Raw genomic sequence first — 15,095 nt, 5'->3', positions numbered from 1 at the left:
GGATAGTGGTGGGAAGTAGGGGGAGGAGAGAGAGGTGGGAAAATATTGTTAAAAAAGGTGTAGTCATAGGTATATCAGTGTATTCAAATCTGAATTGTTAAATTGTGTTGTCATTATGGTTTTTGCTGTATGTGTCTTTTGCGGTTGATGTTTGTATGAAAAAATGATTAAATAAATTTTTTTAAAGTAGTTTTCCATTTCCTCTAAATGTTTTTGTGAGTTGGAAGCAGGAGAACAAGCTATACATCTATAAATCTAAATGTTGTGTTTCATAATGGACGCTCACCGTTTCCCCAGTGGGCATCAGTTGCAGACCATCCCACTCTACCTCCTTCCCAGCAGCCATACCCACATGGTCACTGTCCGATGTGGAATCCCCCCCCCCCAGCCATGACAGCTGTGGAGGTGTACCTGCCTGGCCAGTGAACTGAGTTCCAACGGGTCAATCAGGGCCCAAGTTATAAGGGAATTCATTGCTGTTCGGCCAGGCATTGGCCACTGTTCATGATCAGCACTTTGAACTGGGACTTGAATCAGCAGCCACTGCAGTTGTGCCAGTATTGGTGGTACTGTATATGCTCAAACCGTCTTGTTCTGGTGAGCGTCTGGCCATTGCATTTTGCACCAGCTGAAGTTTCTGAATTGCCTTCAAAGGCAGCCCCACATATAACACATTGCAGTAATCCAACCAGGAGGTTACCAGAGCCTAAGCCACAGAAGTTGGACTATCCCTGTCACCGCCTGTATTATTAATTCTTATATTATTATTATCATTGGTTACATGCCATTGGTATTCATGGTGGGTGGCTGTTTATTGTCATGCTGTGCACGCTCGTTCATTATCTCAAAACTGAGCACAAATTTGGAGAAGGGCAGAGGGTCAAAAGCACCATCGCACAAGTGGAAGGTTTGGTTTTTTTGCATGGTTACTGCTGACGGTGCCTGTAAGGTTAATACCACCCAGAGTTTTTAGCAGGATCTGAAAACAATACGCTGAAGGTGCTTGCCTAATATCAATGAGCAGGATGTTCTAGAATATAAATGCTGGCAAGCAGAAACCTTGCAACCGTGGAATGAACATACGTGGTACTTGTAAACTGTGCTCCCAAGCTGTTCATGTTAAACCTTGAATTTGACCTGGAAATACATCAGCAGCCAGTGCAAATCTTTGAGCTGGGGTGTAACACGTGGACTCATTCTCATTCTTGTTTGGCAGCATTCTGCATTACATGCAGTTTCTGTATCAAGTAATGCATCAGCAATCCAGTCATGAAGTTACCAGTGTCTGAACTTCTGTGGCCAAGCTATCTCCGTCCACAAATGACTCTAGATGTTGTAACAGCTGAAGTCAATGAAAATCTTTCCTAGTCACCCTATCACTTGGCTCTCCAGTGATAAAGCTACACCCCGAAGCGCCCTCAGGCTACGTAGCTGTTCCTTCAGAATAATTGGCCAATTTCTCAGACACATGAACTCCTGTCTTGCTCACAGTGCCCTCATCTTTCCAGATTCAAGCTCAGTTTATTTCCCCTCACTGGCCCACATCTGAACAAGAGCACTACAGAAGATGTGAATTGTTATTTAATGATATACACATTAAACACCACCGGGAATTGAAGTAGAACTTGCTACTTCAGAGTACACTGGATGTTCGTGGGACAATCGGAGAAAACATCATGTGTGAATACACTCCCAGGCTGCAATTCTATGCTTAGGTTCTAGAGAGAAAGCCTGATCAAACTCTGTGGACTGGGTTGCGTGTCAGCCAATAGTCTGCTACCTTAAACAGGTACATTTGATAAGATCATCCCACTGTTAGGTACAACACACACACCAGAAGCTGTACACATAATGAAAAAGAAAGATGCTGCGCCCAGTAAATGAGCATGGCTGGATGACTTGAGGTGTTTATGAAGGAAACTTTCAGGTTTCCTTTTGCATTCATCAGAAACACTCACCTGAAGAAACACTCAGCACCTGCTCTTCTATTTGAGCAGGTGTGTGTGAAATGAGAACAGTGGAAGGAATGAAAGGATCATTCATGTGAGTTCTGCATTGGATTATTCAAAATGCTAGGTGTATGGAATCTAATTCCAAGACTTCTTTTGAGATCTAAAACTATCAGAGTCCATATTTAAACAACAAACAGTCTTGTAGTCTCTTAAAGACTTAACAAACATAGACTTTCATGGGCAAAAATCTTCTTCATGAGATGCATGAAATGTCCTGAGTGGCTGAGAATAAATAATAAATAATAATTATTATTATTGCAGGTACATGTATGCATGCTTTCTGTATGTGATTATATAAAAGCAGGGTCAGAGGGGAATTAAAGTACAGAAAGTGACAATTATGTTCTTAACCATGATAATTCTGATTCGCAAAGTTTTTGATGACATTCATACTGGCTTTCTTTTTGCCAAATACTTACTCCTTAGTATTTCAGGTGCAAGGATTCAGTCAGCATGCTTCCACACAAATTTTATTTTATTTTTTACATGGCTAGATCTGTGTACGAGAGAGAGAGAGAGAGAGAGAGAGAGAGAGAGAGAGAGCGAGAGAGAGCGCTACTGCTTTTTTTCCTGCAGGGACACAGGGGTACGCATGCCTCTAAACATTTTGTGAACTAAGTTTGGCCTCATTGAGGGGCAGTATTTCAATTTGAGTAGGAAAGTGAGAGTAGTCCTACTGTAAACATTTTTTTAAGGAAAAAAAAAGCATTGGAGAGACCCATTTCATTATACACCCCCTTCTCTACGTCCATAGTCTAAACCTGTATGATCTAATAAACATTGTAGCTCTTGATTTTATTGACTGCACAAACTGACCCAATATATGAGTGTTTTCATTGGGTATGCGGGAAGCCCTCCAAACACTTTATGTTAAAAAAACAACTACTGATACTAAAATGGCATATTATTTAGAAGCAGCAAAGAAGTGTTTTCTGCCTGCGAATGTTGAACATATGTAAACTTCTACTATCACAGCTTATCTTACAACTGCTGCAAAAACAAAATGTTCAGGATTTCAAAAGTCAATGCATGTTTGCAAGGTAAAGTTGGCATAGCCAACTAGGTTTGCTCTTCACTCAGGTACTCTTTCAATACTACAAATGGTCCATGCAAGTTACACACATCACTGGTATTAACTCTGTTCTCTCCAGTTTTGAATGGCACAAGTGAGTTTTTTAAAAAATAGATAAAAAACCCTCTTCCCTCCTCTCTTTCCCCTTCCTAGGTATTCAGAAGCACACTGCCTCTGACTGTGCGAAATGCTTCTGGCATTAAGAAGCATTCTGACTTATTTTTCTTTTTAAACAGGATCTAGGTGCCACATGCTCTGAAATTGGGCTGGAAATGCCCCTTTGAGAGATGATGCATGATGACATACCCACTGAAATTAGGCAAGCACATCTGCTTTGCTGTTTTCAGTGCCTGTTAAAAAAACAACCCTTTATGTAAGCACCACTACCCAGACATGCATCGTAACTTGTAATTTTATTTTATTACATATTTATTTTTTTAAATTTTGAAAAGTCAACTTGTTTTTAATATCTGATTTTAACAGTGTTTTAATAGATATTTTATATTGCTCTTTGTAAACTGCTTTGAGGTTTTGAAGACTCAGCCATATAAAAACTCTCTTAAATAAGTAAGCTCAGTAAACCTTTCCCCTATATTATCTAAAATATCCAGTTCTTTTGCAGGTTCTCAAGGATGGGGCTACTGCTTATCATGATGGCAGTACATGGAGCAGTGAGCTCAGAAGACTTGAATCCTGAACAGTTTATGAATATTGTAAGTAAGTTGAATAATGTATGAATATTGTATGAATATTTTTTTAAATTTTTTTTAAAGCTGAGTAGCAGCAGGGAGTCAGTAGTGGGGATGGTGAGGCAAAAGACCCTGGGCCAAAGCATCCATGCATATTGTATAAAGGTGCAAAGCCCTTCTTTTGCACCCTGTGAAACATAAATGCGCAGTTTTTTAAAAACTGGGCAACTGTGCGCCGCCCACCCATGACTCCTGAGCCTCCCCCGATCTCCTGCCCCCTTCCTCCTTTGTTTTGACTGATCGGGGGGAGGCTTGGGAATCATAGGCAGGCAGCTGTTGCCCAGCTGTATTTTTTAAAAAACTCTGTACATTTATGTTTCATAGGGTGCAAAGAAGGGCTTTGCACGTTGCCTGGCAGAGAAACCACACACCTTGTGCCCCTTCTGGGCAGCGCCCACCTGCCTGTGATTCCCAAGCCTCCCCCAATCTGTCAAATCAAAGGGGGAAGGGGTCAGGAGATGTGCACCGCTGGACGTCCCTGGTTCCCCTTTGGCAGTGATGGAGCAGCACTACCAGGCTGGCTCTGGGCTACTGAGGTTTCCCGGGGACAGATTTTCAAATCTGGGGAAATTCTGGGGATGGAATTTGTTTGGGGACAGATCTGCAAATCTGGGGACTCTCCTCAGGAACTGGGGACGTCTGGTAACCCTTCCTTATGCACACGCTCTGTTCATAAAAGCATGTCAGCGTAATTTGCAATACAATTTGTCCACAACGACAACAGTAGTCCCTCAGATTGGAAACTTGCCTGGTCTTCAACTTAGAAAAGTTGAAGACTGAGAACATGCCAGAGCTCAAGCAGTGTTCCAAGATGGGTGGCAGCCTGAGGCTTGTCTGAACACAGCAAAAGAAGCTCAGTTGTAATTACTTCGTGATGCTGGCAAAGCTTCTGTAAGTTTAATGTTATCTGCTGGCAATGGGTGTGTAGCTCTGGCACTAGGTATGTGGCTCTGGCTTAGCTATCCTCCTGCATGTGAAAAGAATGGTCCAGAAAGCACTCAAACAGGGGGAGTCAATGTAGTGCTCTCCAAATCATGTTAGACTACAACTCCCACTATCCATGCTGGCTGGAGCTGATGGGAGTTGGAGTCCAGCAACAACTGGAGCGTATCCCACTGGCCAGTCTTGCACAGGAGCATCTGCATTGTTTTGTAAACCAATTTAAAATGAACCACCCCTGAGGAGTAGAAAAAACATATATTGGCATATTACTGTGGTGTATTGGTCCTCTTGGCTTGCGGTATCAGGAACTATCTAAGTCATTTCTCAAGTACTGCACTTTTAGTTTCTGTTCTATTGACAAGCAGCAAACGGTTGCATGGTTTCCTCCTCAAATAAACTGTATTAAAGTTGCTTTTGTTTTTGCATCCTCTGTGTAGTCTCCACTTTGTACTTTCCAGGGATCTTTTTGTTTTCACCTTTCTTTGTGCTGCCTTTCCCCCCAAGGGGTTGCTGATAAACTTTGCAGGTATTGGCTCATTCTTCCCCAAATATCCAAAGAGATACAAATATAAATATTCACTCTCGTGCATTGCTCTCCTGGGCCATTCTGATCATGTCAGGAAGGATCCATGCTTAATGCTTGGAAATGAGCATTTAGGCGAAAACCTTCGGCTTCTAGCAATTACTTTTAAGCCTCTACTGGTGGAGGAAATGGTCTAACATGTGGCCTTGTATCCTTACAGAGTCAGATAATCCAGTACTGGGGATATCCTTCGGAAGAGTATGAGGTCCTTACAGAAGACGGCTATTACTTGAGCCTGAACAGGATCCCAGGGGGTACAGAAAGCTCATGAGACCCAATGTCTCAAGGACTCTGTTGTGACTCATTTCATTGTACAGTAATGACCACTAACATGAAGTCTGGTCTGGGAAAGAAAACATGGGGAGGAATGTACTCTTCTGATCTTTCCAGCAGTGTAAACATTTCTTTTCTTTTTTTAATTCCCCCCCCCCAAAGTTTCAAAAATAAAACACAGGGGTTTTTACACACACACACACACACACACACAATTTTTTTTTATTTTAAAAAAACCCATAATCAAATTCTTACGTTTATGGGGTTCCCTGAACTCTTCCCTTGGCTTCCGAAGTTCTTTCTCTTTTAACTGCATCTAATTAATTTATTCCAATTTGTTATACTTCATTTTTATCCTTTGTTGTTTTAAATTAAAAGTGTTATGTAAAACCTACTACTATTTTAAAACTTTTACAGTGTTCTTTAATATATTCAATAAAATTGTGCCATTCTCTGCTAAATTTATTATCCTCTTGGTGCCTGATCTTCCTTGGTTAGCCTTGCCATCTCCACATAATCCATCATCTTCAATATCCATTCTTCTTTCAATGGGGCTTTTTCTTCTTTGCATCCCTGGGCATATAATATTCTTGTTGCTGCTGACGCATACATAAACAATACTTTCTTATCTTTCGGTAATTCTTCTCCTACTAAACCTAATAAAAAAACCTCTGGTTTTTTATTAAAAATTATTTTGAACATTTTTTCCAGTTCACTATAAATCATTTCCCAGAAGGCCTTAGCTACTTTACACGTCCACCACATATGATGGAATGTGCCCTCTTTAATTTTACACTTCCAACATGTTAGTCATGTTCTTATACATTTTTGCAAGTCTTGTAGGAGTCAAATACCATCTATACATCATTTTCATGAAATTCTCTTTTAGCTCACAGCAAGTAGTAAATTTTAGGTCCTTATTCCATAACTTCTCAGCAATGTAAACATTTCTAATCGCCAGACAGAGCAATTTTTCCTCCCTCCCTCCCTGTGTGCTTTTCTTGAGGTTTTCCACAGATGATTTTGGGAAGGCACAGAGTGCTTGTGTGGGGAAAGCCCCATTATGTTAAAGGGATGCCTTGAGCTGGCTTACGCAAGCACGCTGGGTTAGTTGAATCCAGCCCAAATGCTCTATCTGCAGTTGTGAGCAGGAAGAGAGCCTGATGGCTAGAATGTGCAGCATACCTCCTTCAGTGAACACTGATTTGCTCTGCCTCTATTAATTCTGTGTGGTGCAATGGTTAGAGCTTTGGCCCAAGACTAGGTAGACCCAGGTACAAATCCCCAACTGACCAAGAAGCTTCCTGGGTGACTTTCTCTTACCCTAAACGACTTCATTGAATTGTTGTGATTCTAATACGAATGTGGGAGATGGGACTTTTCACAATGCCTAGAGCTCTTCAGAAAAAAGGTGGCATATAAAAGTTATAAAGAAATAGATAGCTGCTTCAGGAGGAAGTGGTATATAGATAATTCCTCCATGGTATTTGTGGGCAGCAAAACTGGGGAAACAAAGATTTTTTTCCAGAAGGACTAAAATTGTCTATTTATTAGGTGCTCAAAAGAAAGAAAGAAAGAAAGACAAGACAAGACAAGACAAGACAAAAGGAAAAAAACAACAACAGATCAAATGTTCTTTCCTGAGAATTTTTGGGTTAGCTCTTTTTTTAAAAAAAGAAAGAAAGGGGGTTTAGGTTTCAAGGTTCAGTTCCAATGTTTCTGCATGTAATATTGAGACTTTAGCTTCCCACCTGAACAGGAACTGGAGCCTATCTTTCTTGCATCCAAACCCAGCATTTAGACCCAAGCCTACTGCTCCATGTTAGATTAAGTTTTAATATTGTATCTTGTGTTGTGTTTTGGAGGTACCAATCAGTCAGTCACTCAGCCAATCAATCAATCAATCTCTTTTTTACTTCCAGGCTCCAAATCATCTATACTGCTGTTGCACTGTTTGACCATGGAAGGCAGCGTCTGGGTCACAAATCTGCCGCATCAGAGCCTGGGCTTCATATTAGCAGATGCTGGATATGATGTTTGGATTGGAAACAACAGAGGAAACTCCTGGTCTAGAAGACACCAAAACTTTTCAATTGAAAAAGAAGCATTCTGGGATTTTAGGTAAGTTTATTTGGTGTGTAATCACTGGAATTCACCATTCAATGAGATTTATTCTTTTACAGTTGAGTGACTGGAATTTGGCATTCAATGTTATTTTGTAGTTCAAAGCATGCTTACCCTTGCCTACTTTATTATGCATTGAATAGACTTGATGAAGGCTAATGTTGGGCTATATTCAGCCCCTTAAATAATTCTATATGTGTGCCAAATGGTTTTTAGTACTTATCCAGGCCATAAAATTTATGGACACATCCATGAAATGATTTCACTGCAATCCCTTCATTGACAGTCTGATTTTATGATCCAGGAAAAGTTTTACCATCTGACTTTGCTGTGATTCTGTAAACGGAAACCTTCTTCTTAGTAAATGTGCTCATGGTTTTAGTGTTAATTTCTTGTATCACAGCCTGGGCACAGCTGGCCCTAGTAGGTTTCTCTTTCCCCTCATCCTATCGCCTAATTTTAGATATTTGATGGTAAAGTCTGCTTAATCTTCCCTTTTGTTCCTTAAATATGCTTAGTAGCGCTTTCTAGAGAAAGAGCTTATGCTTGTAAACAAAGATTATGAGTGCACTTAATTCTCATTTACTTTGTTTTGTGGTTTTCAGTTTTCATGAGATGGGTATCTATGACCTTCCTGCCATGGCAGACTTCATTCTGCAGAAAACTGGATAGAAGAACATCTATTATGTCTGCCATTCTCAAGGATGCTCTGTGGGTATGACAACTATAAATCTTGGCATGCACTCTGTAGAGGGCCAGTTTGGCATGGGATGGTCCAATGTTGAACTAGTTCTTGGTCATATGCAGAATTCAGATAAAGGCATAAAAACCACATCATTTTCTTGAATGCACTAGGTATCTACTGTAGATGGCACCAGATATCTACTGAAGTTTTAGTTATCCAAGAACCTGTGATATGTTTGTTGTCTTTATAAGACATTTGGATATTTATTTGAATGCACGAAAGGGGGAGTGGGATTGTGTGTTCCTCATCTTTTGCATAAGCCTTTTATAGAGCTTGAAAGTGTATGTGTGGGGAACATTTTCTACATAATTGGAAAGTGTGAGGTTTCAGGGGCATGCTTACATTGAGAGAGCCTTCCATGCGGGCTTAACAAATATTTCTAACTGATGTAGAAATGAGGAGAACTGAATTTAAGATTGGAAAAATTAGAATCTGAGAGTGAATAAATTTGATATATAGGATAGAGGGCTTTCCAACTCTGCCCATGTATCTATTCGTCTGACATAAAGCCTATGTCATTTTGTTGCAATGGTAGTAATTATGTCATTTAGTGAGGTTCCAATTCCAACCTGGGCTCTTTCCTATAAAATAGCTTTGTATATTGCATGTAGTCTAACTCTTCCATTTTGAAAAAGAATTGTGCCACATGAAATGAATGTTAATTTTGCTCCTATGTTTTAAAGTAAGAGTCTGCCTATAAATGCTGCATTACTTAAATTCAAAACTAAGGGATGCTAAACTAAATCTCCATTTTCCCCTCTCTAGCTTTTGTGGCATTTTCTATAGTACCTCAAATGGCTGAAAAAATTAAGATGTTTTTTGCCCTGGCTCCTTCCTATACATTGCAGTACACTATCAGCGTCCCACTACAAATCATACACTTTCCAGCAGCACTGGTGAAGGTATGTGTGCAATCATTATCTTTTCACAATTTTCGTAAGCTCTAATTGACATTATGACATAATGGGAGATGTCTAATTTTATGGCTCAAGCCCAGGTTTTTTGTAGGTAAATTAGCTGGAAAAACATGGTTGTGTTTTTTTTTGGGGGGGGGATTAATTAATAATTTAGGTTCCAACACCCTTAAATTTTCAGACATACATGCAATTTGTTTTTCACTAAAATGTTATCATGGCTATCAAATGACAGAAAAGAAAGCACAAAGGATAAACTATTTTTAAAGAAGTACCCTCTTGAGACTGGATATATAGAGTCCAAATTAAGGATCATAACACAGAAGACCAGACAAGATGTTTTGGCTCACCTTATAAGGATATAAAAAAGGGAAAGCCTGGAGGAGAAATAATAGAGTTGTGGAAACGGCAGGAGTGTCTGGTCTACTGTGTGGTCTGGTGTCATTGAGCTTCTGTCACAACATTAGTGTCACTGCATTTTACCGAGATGTGCAAGACAAGCAATGGCAAGGTTTGAGTTTCATGGATATATTAGGAGAGCCAAACCACACAGTGCAAACTAAATCAATCAGTCAAATCAACTTGCAACCAACCTTTCTGAAGTTAAAACCTGTAGAGAGCCATGGTCTTGACTTTATCCTTATTTAACTGCTCCTTGGATTTTTCAAAAATAAAAATAAATAAAATCAATGCAATAAATCATTTGGAAGATACGTATAATATTTCCACCTTTTAAAGAATAACCTATAAATTATATTAATCCAATAGATTCATCTTTTTTTCCATGTTTTTTAATGCGATAACTTTGCAATTTTTATATTTGGCGATTAAAACCTTTTTACAAATCAGCAACAAAAAAACACTTAATATGAACCAGCTACAGGGACATTTAAACTGCCCCATTTAAGAAATGCTATTGAGAGATTGGGATTATGAAGTATCTCTGGCTTTTTGCAGGCTATATTTGGCACAAAGGAATTTTGTCTGCTGAGTCCGAAACTGAAAGCCCTTCTGGCCCGAAAGTGCAGCCACCGCCCAGTAGATGAGCTCTGCAAACAAGCTCTTTTTCTTGTCAGCGGATTCAATGAAAAAAATCTAAATGCGGTATGTCTCTTCATTTATTTATGACTGGGGTGTATGGAGTGTTAAAGGAGAGGTAGTACTTCTGTTTCCCTGCTCCTGCCAACCTAGCAGTTCGAAAGCACGTTAAAGTGCAAGTAGATAAATGGGTACTGCTCTGGAGGGAAGGTAAACGGCATTTCCGTGTGCTGCTCTGGTTCACCAGAAGTGGCTTAGTCATGCTGGCCACATGACCCGGAAGCTGTATGCCGGCTCCCTCGGCCAATAAAGCGAGATGAACGCTGCAACCCCAGAGTCGGCTACGACTGGACCTAATGGTCAGGGGTCCCTTTACCTTTACCTTTAGTACTTCTGTTGGGGGACACGTCGTGCTCCTTCTGGGGTAGTTTGTACACCATTGGTCCCCCCACCGTACAGTCAGCTTTCACCTGGCCAGCTAAACCAGGTGAGGGTAAGCAAAGGGTCTCAAACCTTTGGTTAGTTAGAGATTTCCCCTGCATGCATAGACAGGCTGTGGCAGACTGAGTGGACAAGACCAGTATTGGGTCCAATGCTCAAGAAGGCAGTTTCTGCACGTGCTGAAGAGTGAAGTGAGGGGCAGATGGGGCTTGTCAAATGTAAGAAGGGGCTCTTCAGGCCCACAAGCAAAGATGGGGGAGACCCTGGCCGAATCAAGACTCCATATAACATCAGGGAGCTCTGGACATGTCACTGAATGGGCAGGTGGGTGGTGGTGGGCACAGACAACAGGTGTGTCCTGGGTGGGGAAATAGCCAGATAGCCATGAGCCAACTCCTTGTGGCACATAAGGGCTGTTCATTTGAAGGGTTGTTCACAGTTATCTGAATCATAAAATCCTAGAACTGTGGCGTTCAGGCAGCCAGCTGGTTCACACAACTCATTCACGATGTACCAGTTGCTATGAACTGCATGTCAGGGCTTCCTCAGCATCAGTTTTGCACTTCAGAAAAACATGTAATAACATATGTCTGCTTTTGTCCTCTGCCAACAGTCCAGTACAATGAGTTTTGGTTAAGTGAAATGACTTCTAAATTTACCATTCCCTTACAGAGTCGGACTGATGTATATATATCACGATTCCCAGATTATACGTCTGTGAAAAATATGATCCACTGGGGCCAGGTAGAGATACTAAGATCTCCCTTCTCTCTCTCGTTCTCCCTCTGTTGAATGTTGTCTGCCTTATAAAAACTTAGATAATTTTTGAATAGAAGGGAGCCAGAATATACTGTAGCTGCGTTTCCAGTGTAAGATGACACATATAAAAAAAAAAACTGTGAAAAACGTTTTGAAAAATGTATTGAATTTTACATAAGCTCACCATCGTCATTTAGTGACAAATTTGTATAATGCACTTAAAACAAACTTTTAATGTTATATTTGCAGCTGTATAGCTGAGTCCCCAATTTAGCAGTGGCAAAACCAGAACCAGCAAGCCATTGTAACCCAGAAACTGCCTAAATGGGCCTTACCATGAGGTAAAGTGAAGCTGTCAACTTAGGTGGTAGGTGCTGGAGGTGCAGCAGCAGAAGCCCACCTCATTTTTAAGCCAGTGCCCCTCTCCTGAGCCTGTGCCCCATTAGCAGTAATGCTTGCTTGTTGCTTAATTGGGCGGTATGGAAGTCTTGCCTATTTACTTTCTCCCAACGCATCAAAGAGAACACCATTAAGAAAGGTCCTTGGCTGAGTGAGCAGGAAAAGAGGCAACTACTAGCCTGGCCCACGGCATTTGTTTGAATGGGAAGTGTGCAAGGATCAAGCAAAGTGCTGGAGTAGAGAGCTGTGTGGGCTGCCTTGTGGCCCTTAAGCTAGCCTGCTGCCCTCACGTGCAGCATAAGTTGCTCTCCATTGCTAGAGTTCCAGCAAGATTCAACTGCCAGTGCGATCACCATCGTTCTACTTGCCTTGCTCCACCCTCCAGCCCTAGGAGTCCTCATAAGGGAGCTGTGCTTAGAGGAAGAACTGTGAGCAGAGAGACTTCATCAGGCAAGGCCTCCTTCCACCTGCCTTGCCCCACCCTCCAGTCTCTGCTTCTCAATTTGTATTGTATTATTTTATGCACTGTGGCTTGCCATTGTTTTTATTGATGATAGTTTAGAAATTATTTATTGTAATTGTTAAGGGTGGGTTTTTGTTTAATTTTTATATGCTGATATTTAATATTCTATACTATTCTAATGGATTGTTGAATACAGTGGTACCTCGCAAGACGAATGCCTCGTAAGACGAAAAACTCACAAGACGAAAGAGTTTTTCATTTTTTGAGTTGCTTCGCAAGACGAATTTCCCTATGGGCTTGCTTCGCAAGACGAAAACGTCTTGCAAGTTTCTCCACTGAAGCTTCATGTCTGCGTATTCATTTGTGGTTTTGTAGGACATCTTAGGGTAGCAGTTACATCTTGCGTGCATTTACATTTTCTCAATTTTGGGGGGTGTATGTGTGTGTAAAATTATTAAACAGAAATGCACGATTAAGCCTGCCAATAGACTCTACAGTTCAGAGAACAAAAGGATGGAAGGGGCTCCGTCTGGTGGCTTTTGCATAAAACTGCAAATTGTGGAAATAAATCATGACAGGGAGTCAAGGTTCTAGTTTATGAATGAATACTAGCCTCAATGCATTCCTATGGGAATCCGTGCTTCGCAAGACGAAAAATTCGCAAGATGAAAAAACTCGCAGAACGAATTAATTTCGTCTTGCGAGGTACCACTGTATTACTTTATTCGATATAAGTTGCTTATTTCAAAGTTATGTTTTATTATCACATTTTTGTGTTGGCTTAGATTGTTATAAGGTGTACATTCTTTGTTTCTTCAGCTTGTAAAACCGCCTTTGGTATAGTAAAATAGAAAGGTGGTATACAAATTAAATGTTAAATGAAATGAAAGTGAAAGATACTCTCAGTGAGTGCCCTCTCCTAACCCTCTTGGGTTAGCTTTGCTTGTTGTTCAATTTCGTTGGCGGTTTGTATACTCACCTATCTATTGTTATCTTTTGTTTTCTAGACAGCTATGGCAGGGCAATTCAGATATTTTGACTATGGCTCAAAGAACATAGATATATACAACCAGGTAGGAATTTGCTGGATTTTTGTGTTGCCTGCAAAGGGGATTAAAAGTGAGGGTGTGTACAAAGGGGCAGTTTAAATTGGATTTGATGCATCCCTTGTGTGCATTTTTTGTGCATCATCCACACAACACCATCCTTGTTCAAGTAGCAGTCCACACTTCCCTCAAATTACTTCTGATTTTCACAATTTATTGATAATCCAATAAAAGAACCCAATTTAAAATCACTTGGTTTTACTTTGGTGAAAGTTTGTTGTGTGCAATTTCACAGATTATTATTTTTTTTAAGCTGCAGATGTGTGCATGTATCTAGGTGATATTCAATCTATCTGTCTCTTCCTAGACAACTCCTCCCTTGTACAGAATTGAAGAGATCACCATCCCAACAGCGATGTGGAGTGGAGGACAGGACTGGGTTTCGCAGCCCAAGGAAATTGCAGAATTGCGGCCTCGAATTACTAATCTCATTCATGACACAGAGTTCCCTAAGTGGAACCACTGGGATTTCATTTGGGGCCTCGATGCTTTTCAGCTGATGTACCCAGAAATACTTGACCTGATGGAGAAGTAGCTGGGAAACTGTTTGGTTATTGTTGCTCTATTAATGGTGAAATCAAGGTGGGATTCTGAGATCCCCACAATCTTCAGAAATAAAGTTTAATTATATGTCACCTCATTTTGATTATTAAATTCGCCTTGCTTGCAAACCTCCTAGACAGCCCTTCTCCAAGGGAGCCAGAAAGGATCGCAATGAAAATCAGCTCCAGAAAGGACTGAAATGAAAATAAGTTTTTTAGACCCAGGCCCAGGTATGAGCACCACTAGGTATTAATGTACAGCAAGGAGGTTTTATTTATTTATTGCATCAGGAAGGTACCCTATGTAGAGTGATACATTATATCCTATTGAATTTCCTGGAAAAAACAGGCATTTGTTTCAAACACCCTAGACTAGTGTTTGATTTAAATATATAATAGTGTGACAAATATATGTGATAAAACAAGTAAGCTACAACAGTTAGACATTTACAAATGTCTAGTTAGACATTTGCAACGAGTCACTGAGATTTATTGCTTTCTCAGTAAGCTTAAGTACATAGTCAAAATTAAGTTGCATTTGTGTACATAAAAATGCAAGTACATCTCCCTGAACATTCTAAAGTGTGAATAATGAATACATTGTGTTCTGTTTCTGCCAAAATGGAGATGTGAAGCTTTTTGAATTCATGCATCAATTGCACCCAGATCCATTGCCAAAAAGTAAACAAAACACAAAAAACTTTTGAAGAACATTTGTTTCCTGCTGAATGCAGTCTTCCTGTCTCAAAAAAATCAATTTAACTTTTTATTATCCAAAACAGTTCTATACTCTAAAGTAAAGGAACAGGTTTTCCAACCAACACACAAAAAACGATGGTTTCATTTGAGGCAGAGCACATCAAAGCACATTTGCAATGCGCGTTTCAGTCCTGAAAATGTGCAGTGATAATCTCTACTCCTGTAGAGTACATC

At 40.3% G+C, this 15,095-nt stretch overlaps 1 pseudogene across 1 annotated transcript; it reads left to right on the top strand.

The window, feature by feature from the left end:
• The first annotated feature begins 1,970 nt into the window (after nucleotides 1–1,970).
• LOC309370644 (putative lysosomal acid lipase/cholesteryl ester hydrolase) lies at nucleotides 1,971–14,182 on the top strand (annotated as a pseudogene). Its single transcript, XR_014173484.1, has 10 exons — nucleotides 1,971–2,043; nucleotides 3,707–3,797; nucleotides 5,519–5,612; nucleotides 7,554–7,752; nucleotides 8,361–8,470; nucleotides 9,266–9,402; nucleotides 10,372–10,518; nucleotides 11,566–11,637; nucleotides 13,522–13,587; nucleotides 13,928–14,182. The product of XR_014173484.1 is annotated as a putative lysosomal acid lipase/cholesteryl ester hydrolase (transcript).
• Nucleotides 14,183–15,095: the final 913 nt, after the last annotated feature.

Source organism: Podarcis melisellensis (genome assembly GCF_964234715.1).
Source record: "Podarcis melisellensis genome assembly, chromosome: 5".
Taxonomy (NCBI): domain Eukaryota; kingdom Metazoa; phylum Chordata; class Lepidosauria; order Squamata; family Lacertidae; genus Podarcis; species Podarcis melisellensis.
Note: the sequence above shows the minus strand (reverse complement) of the source record. Positions and strands in the feature narration are given on the sequence as shown.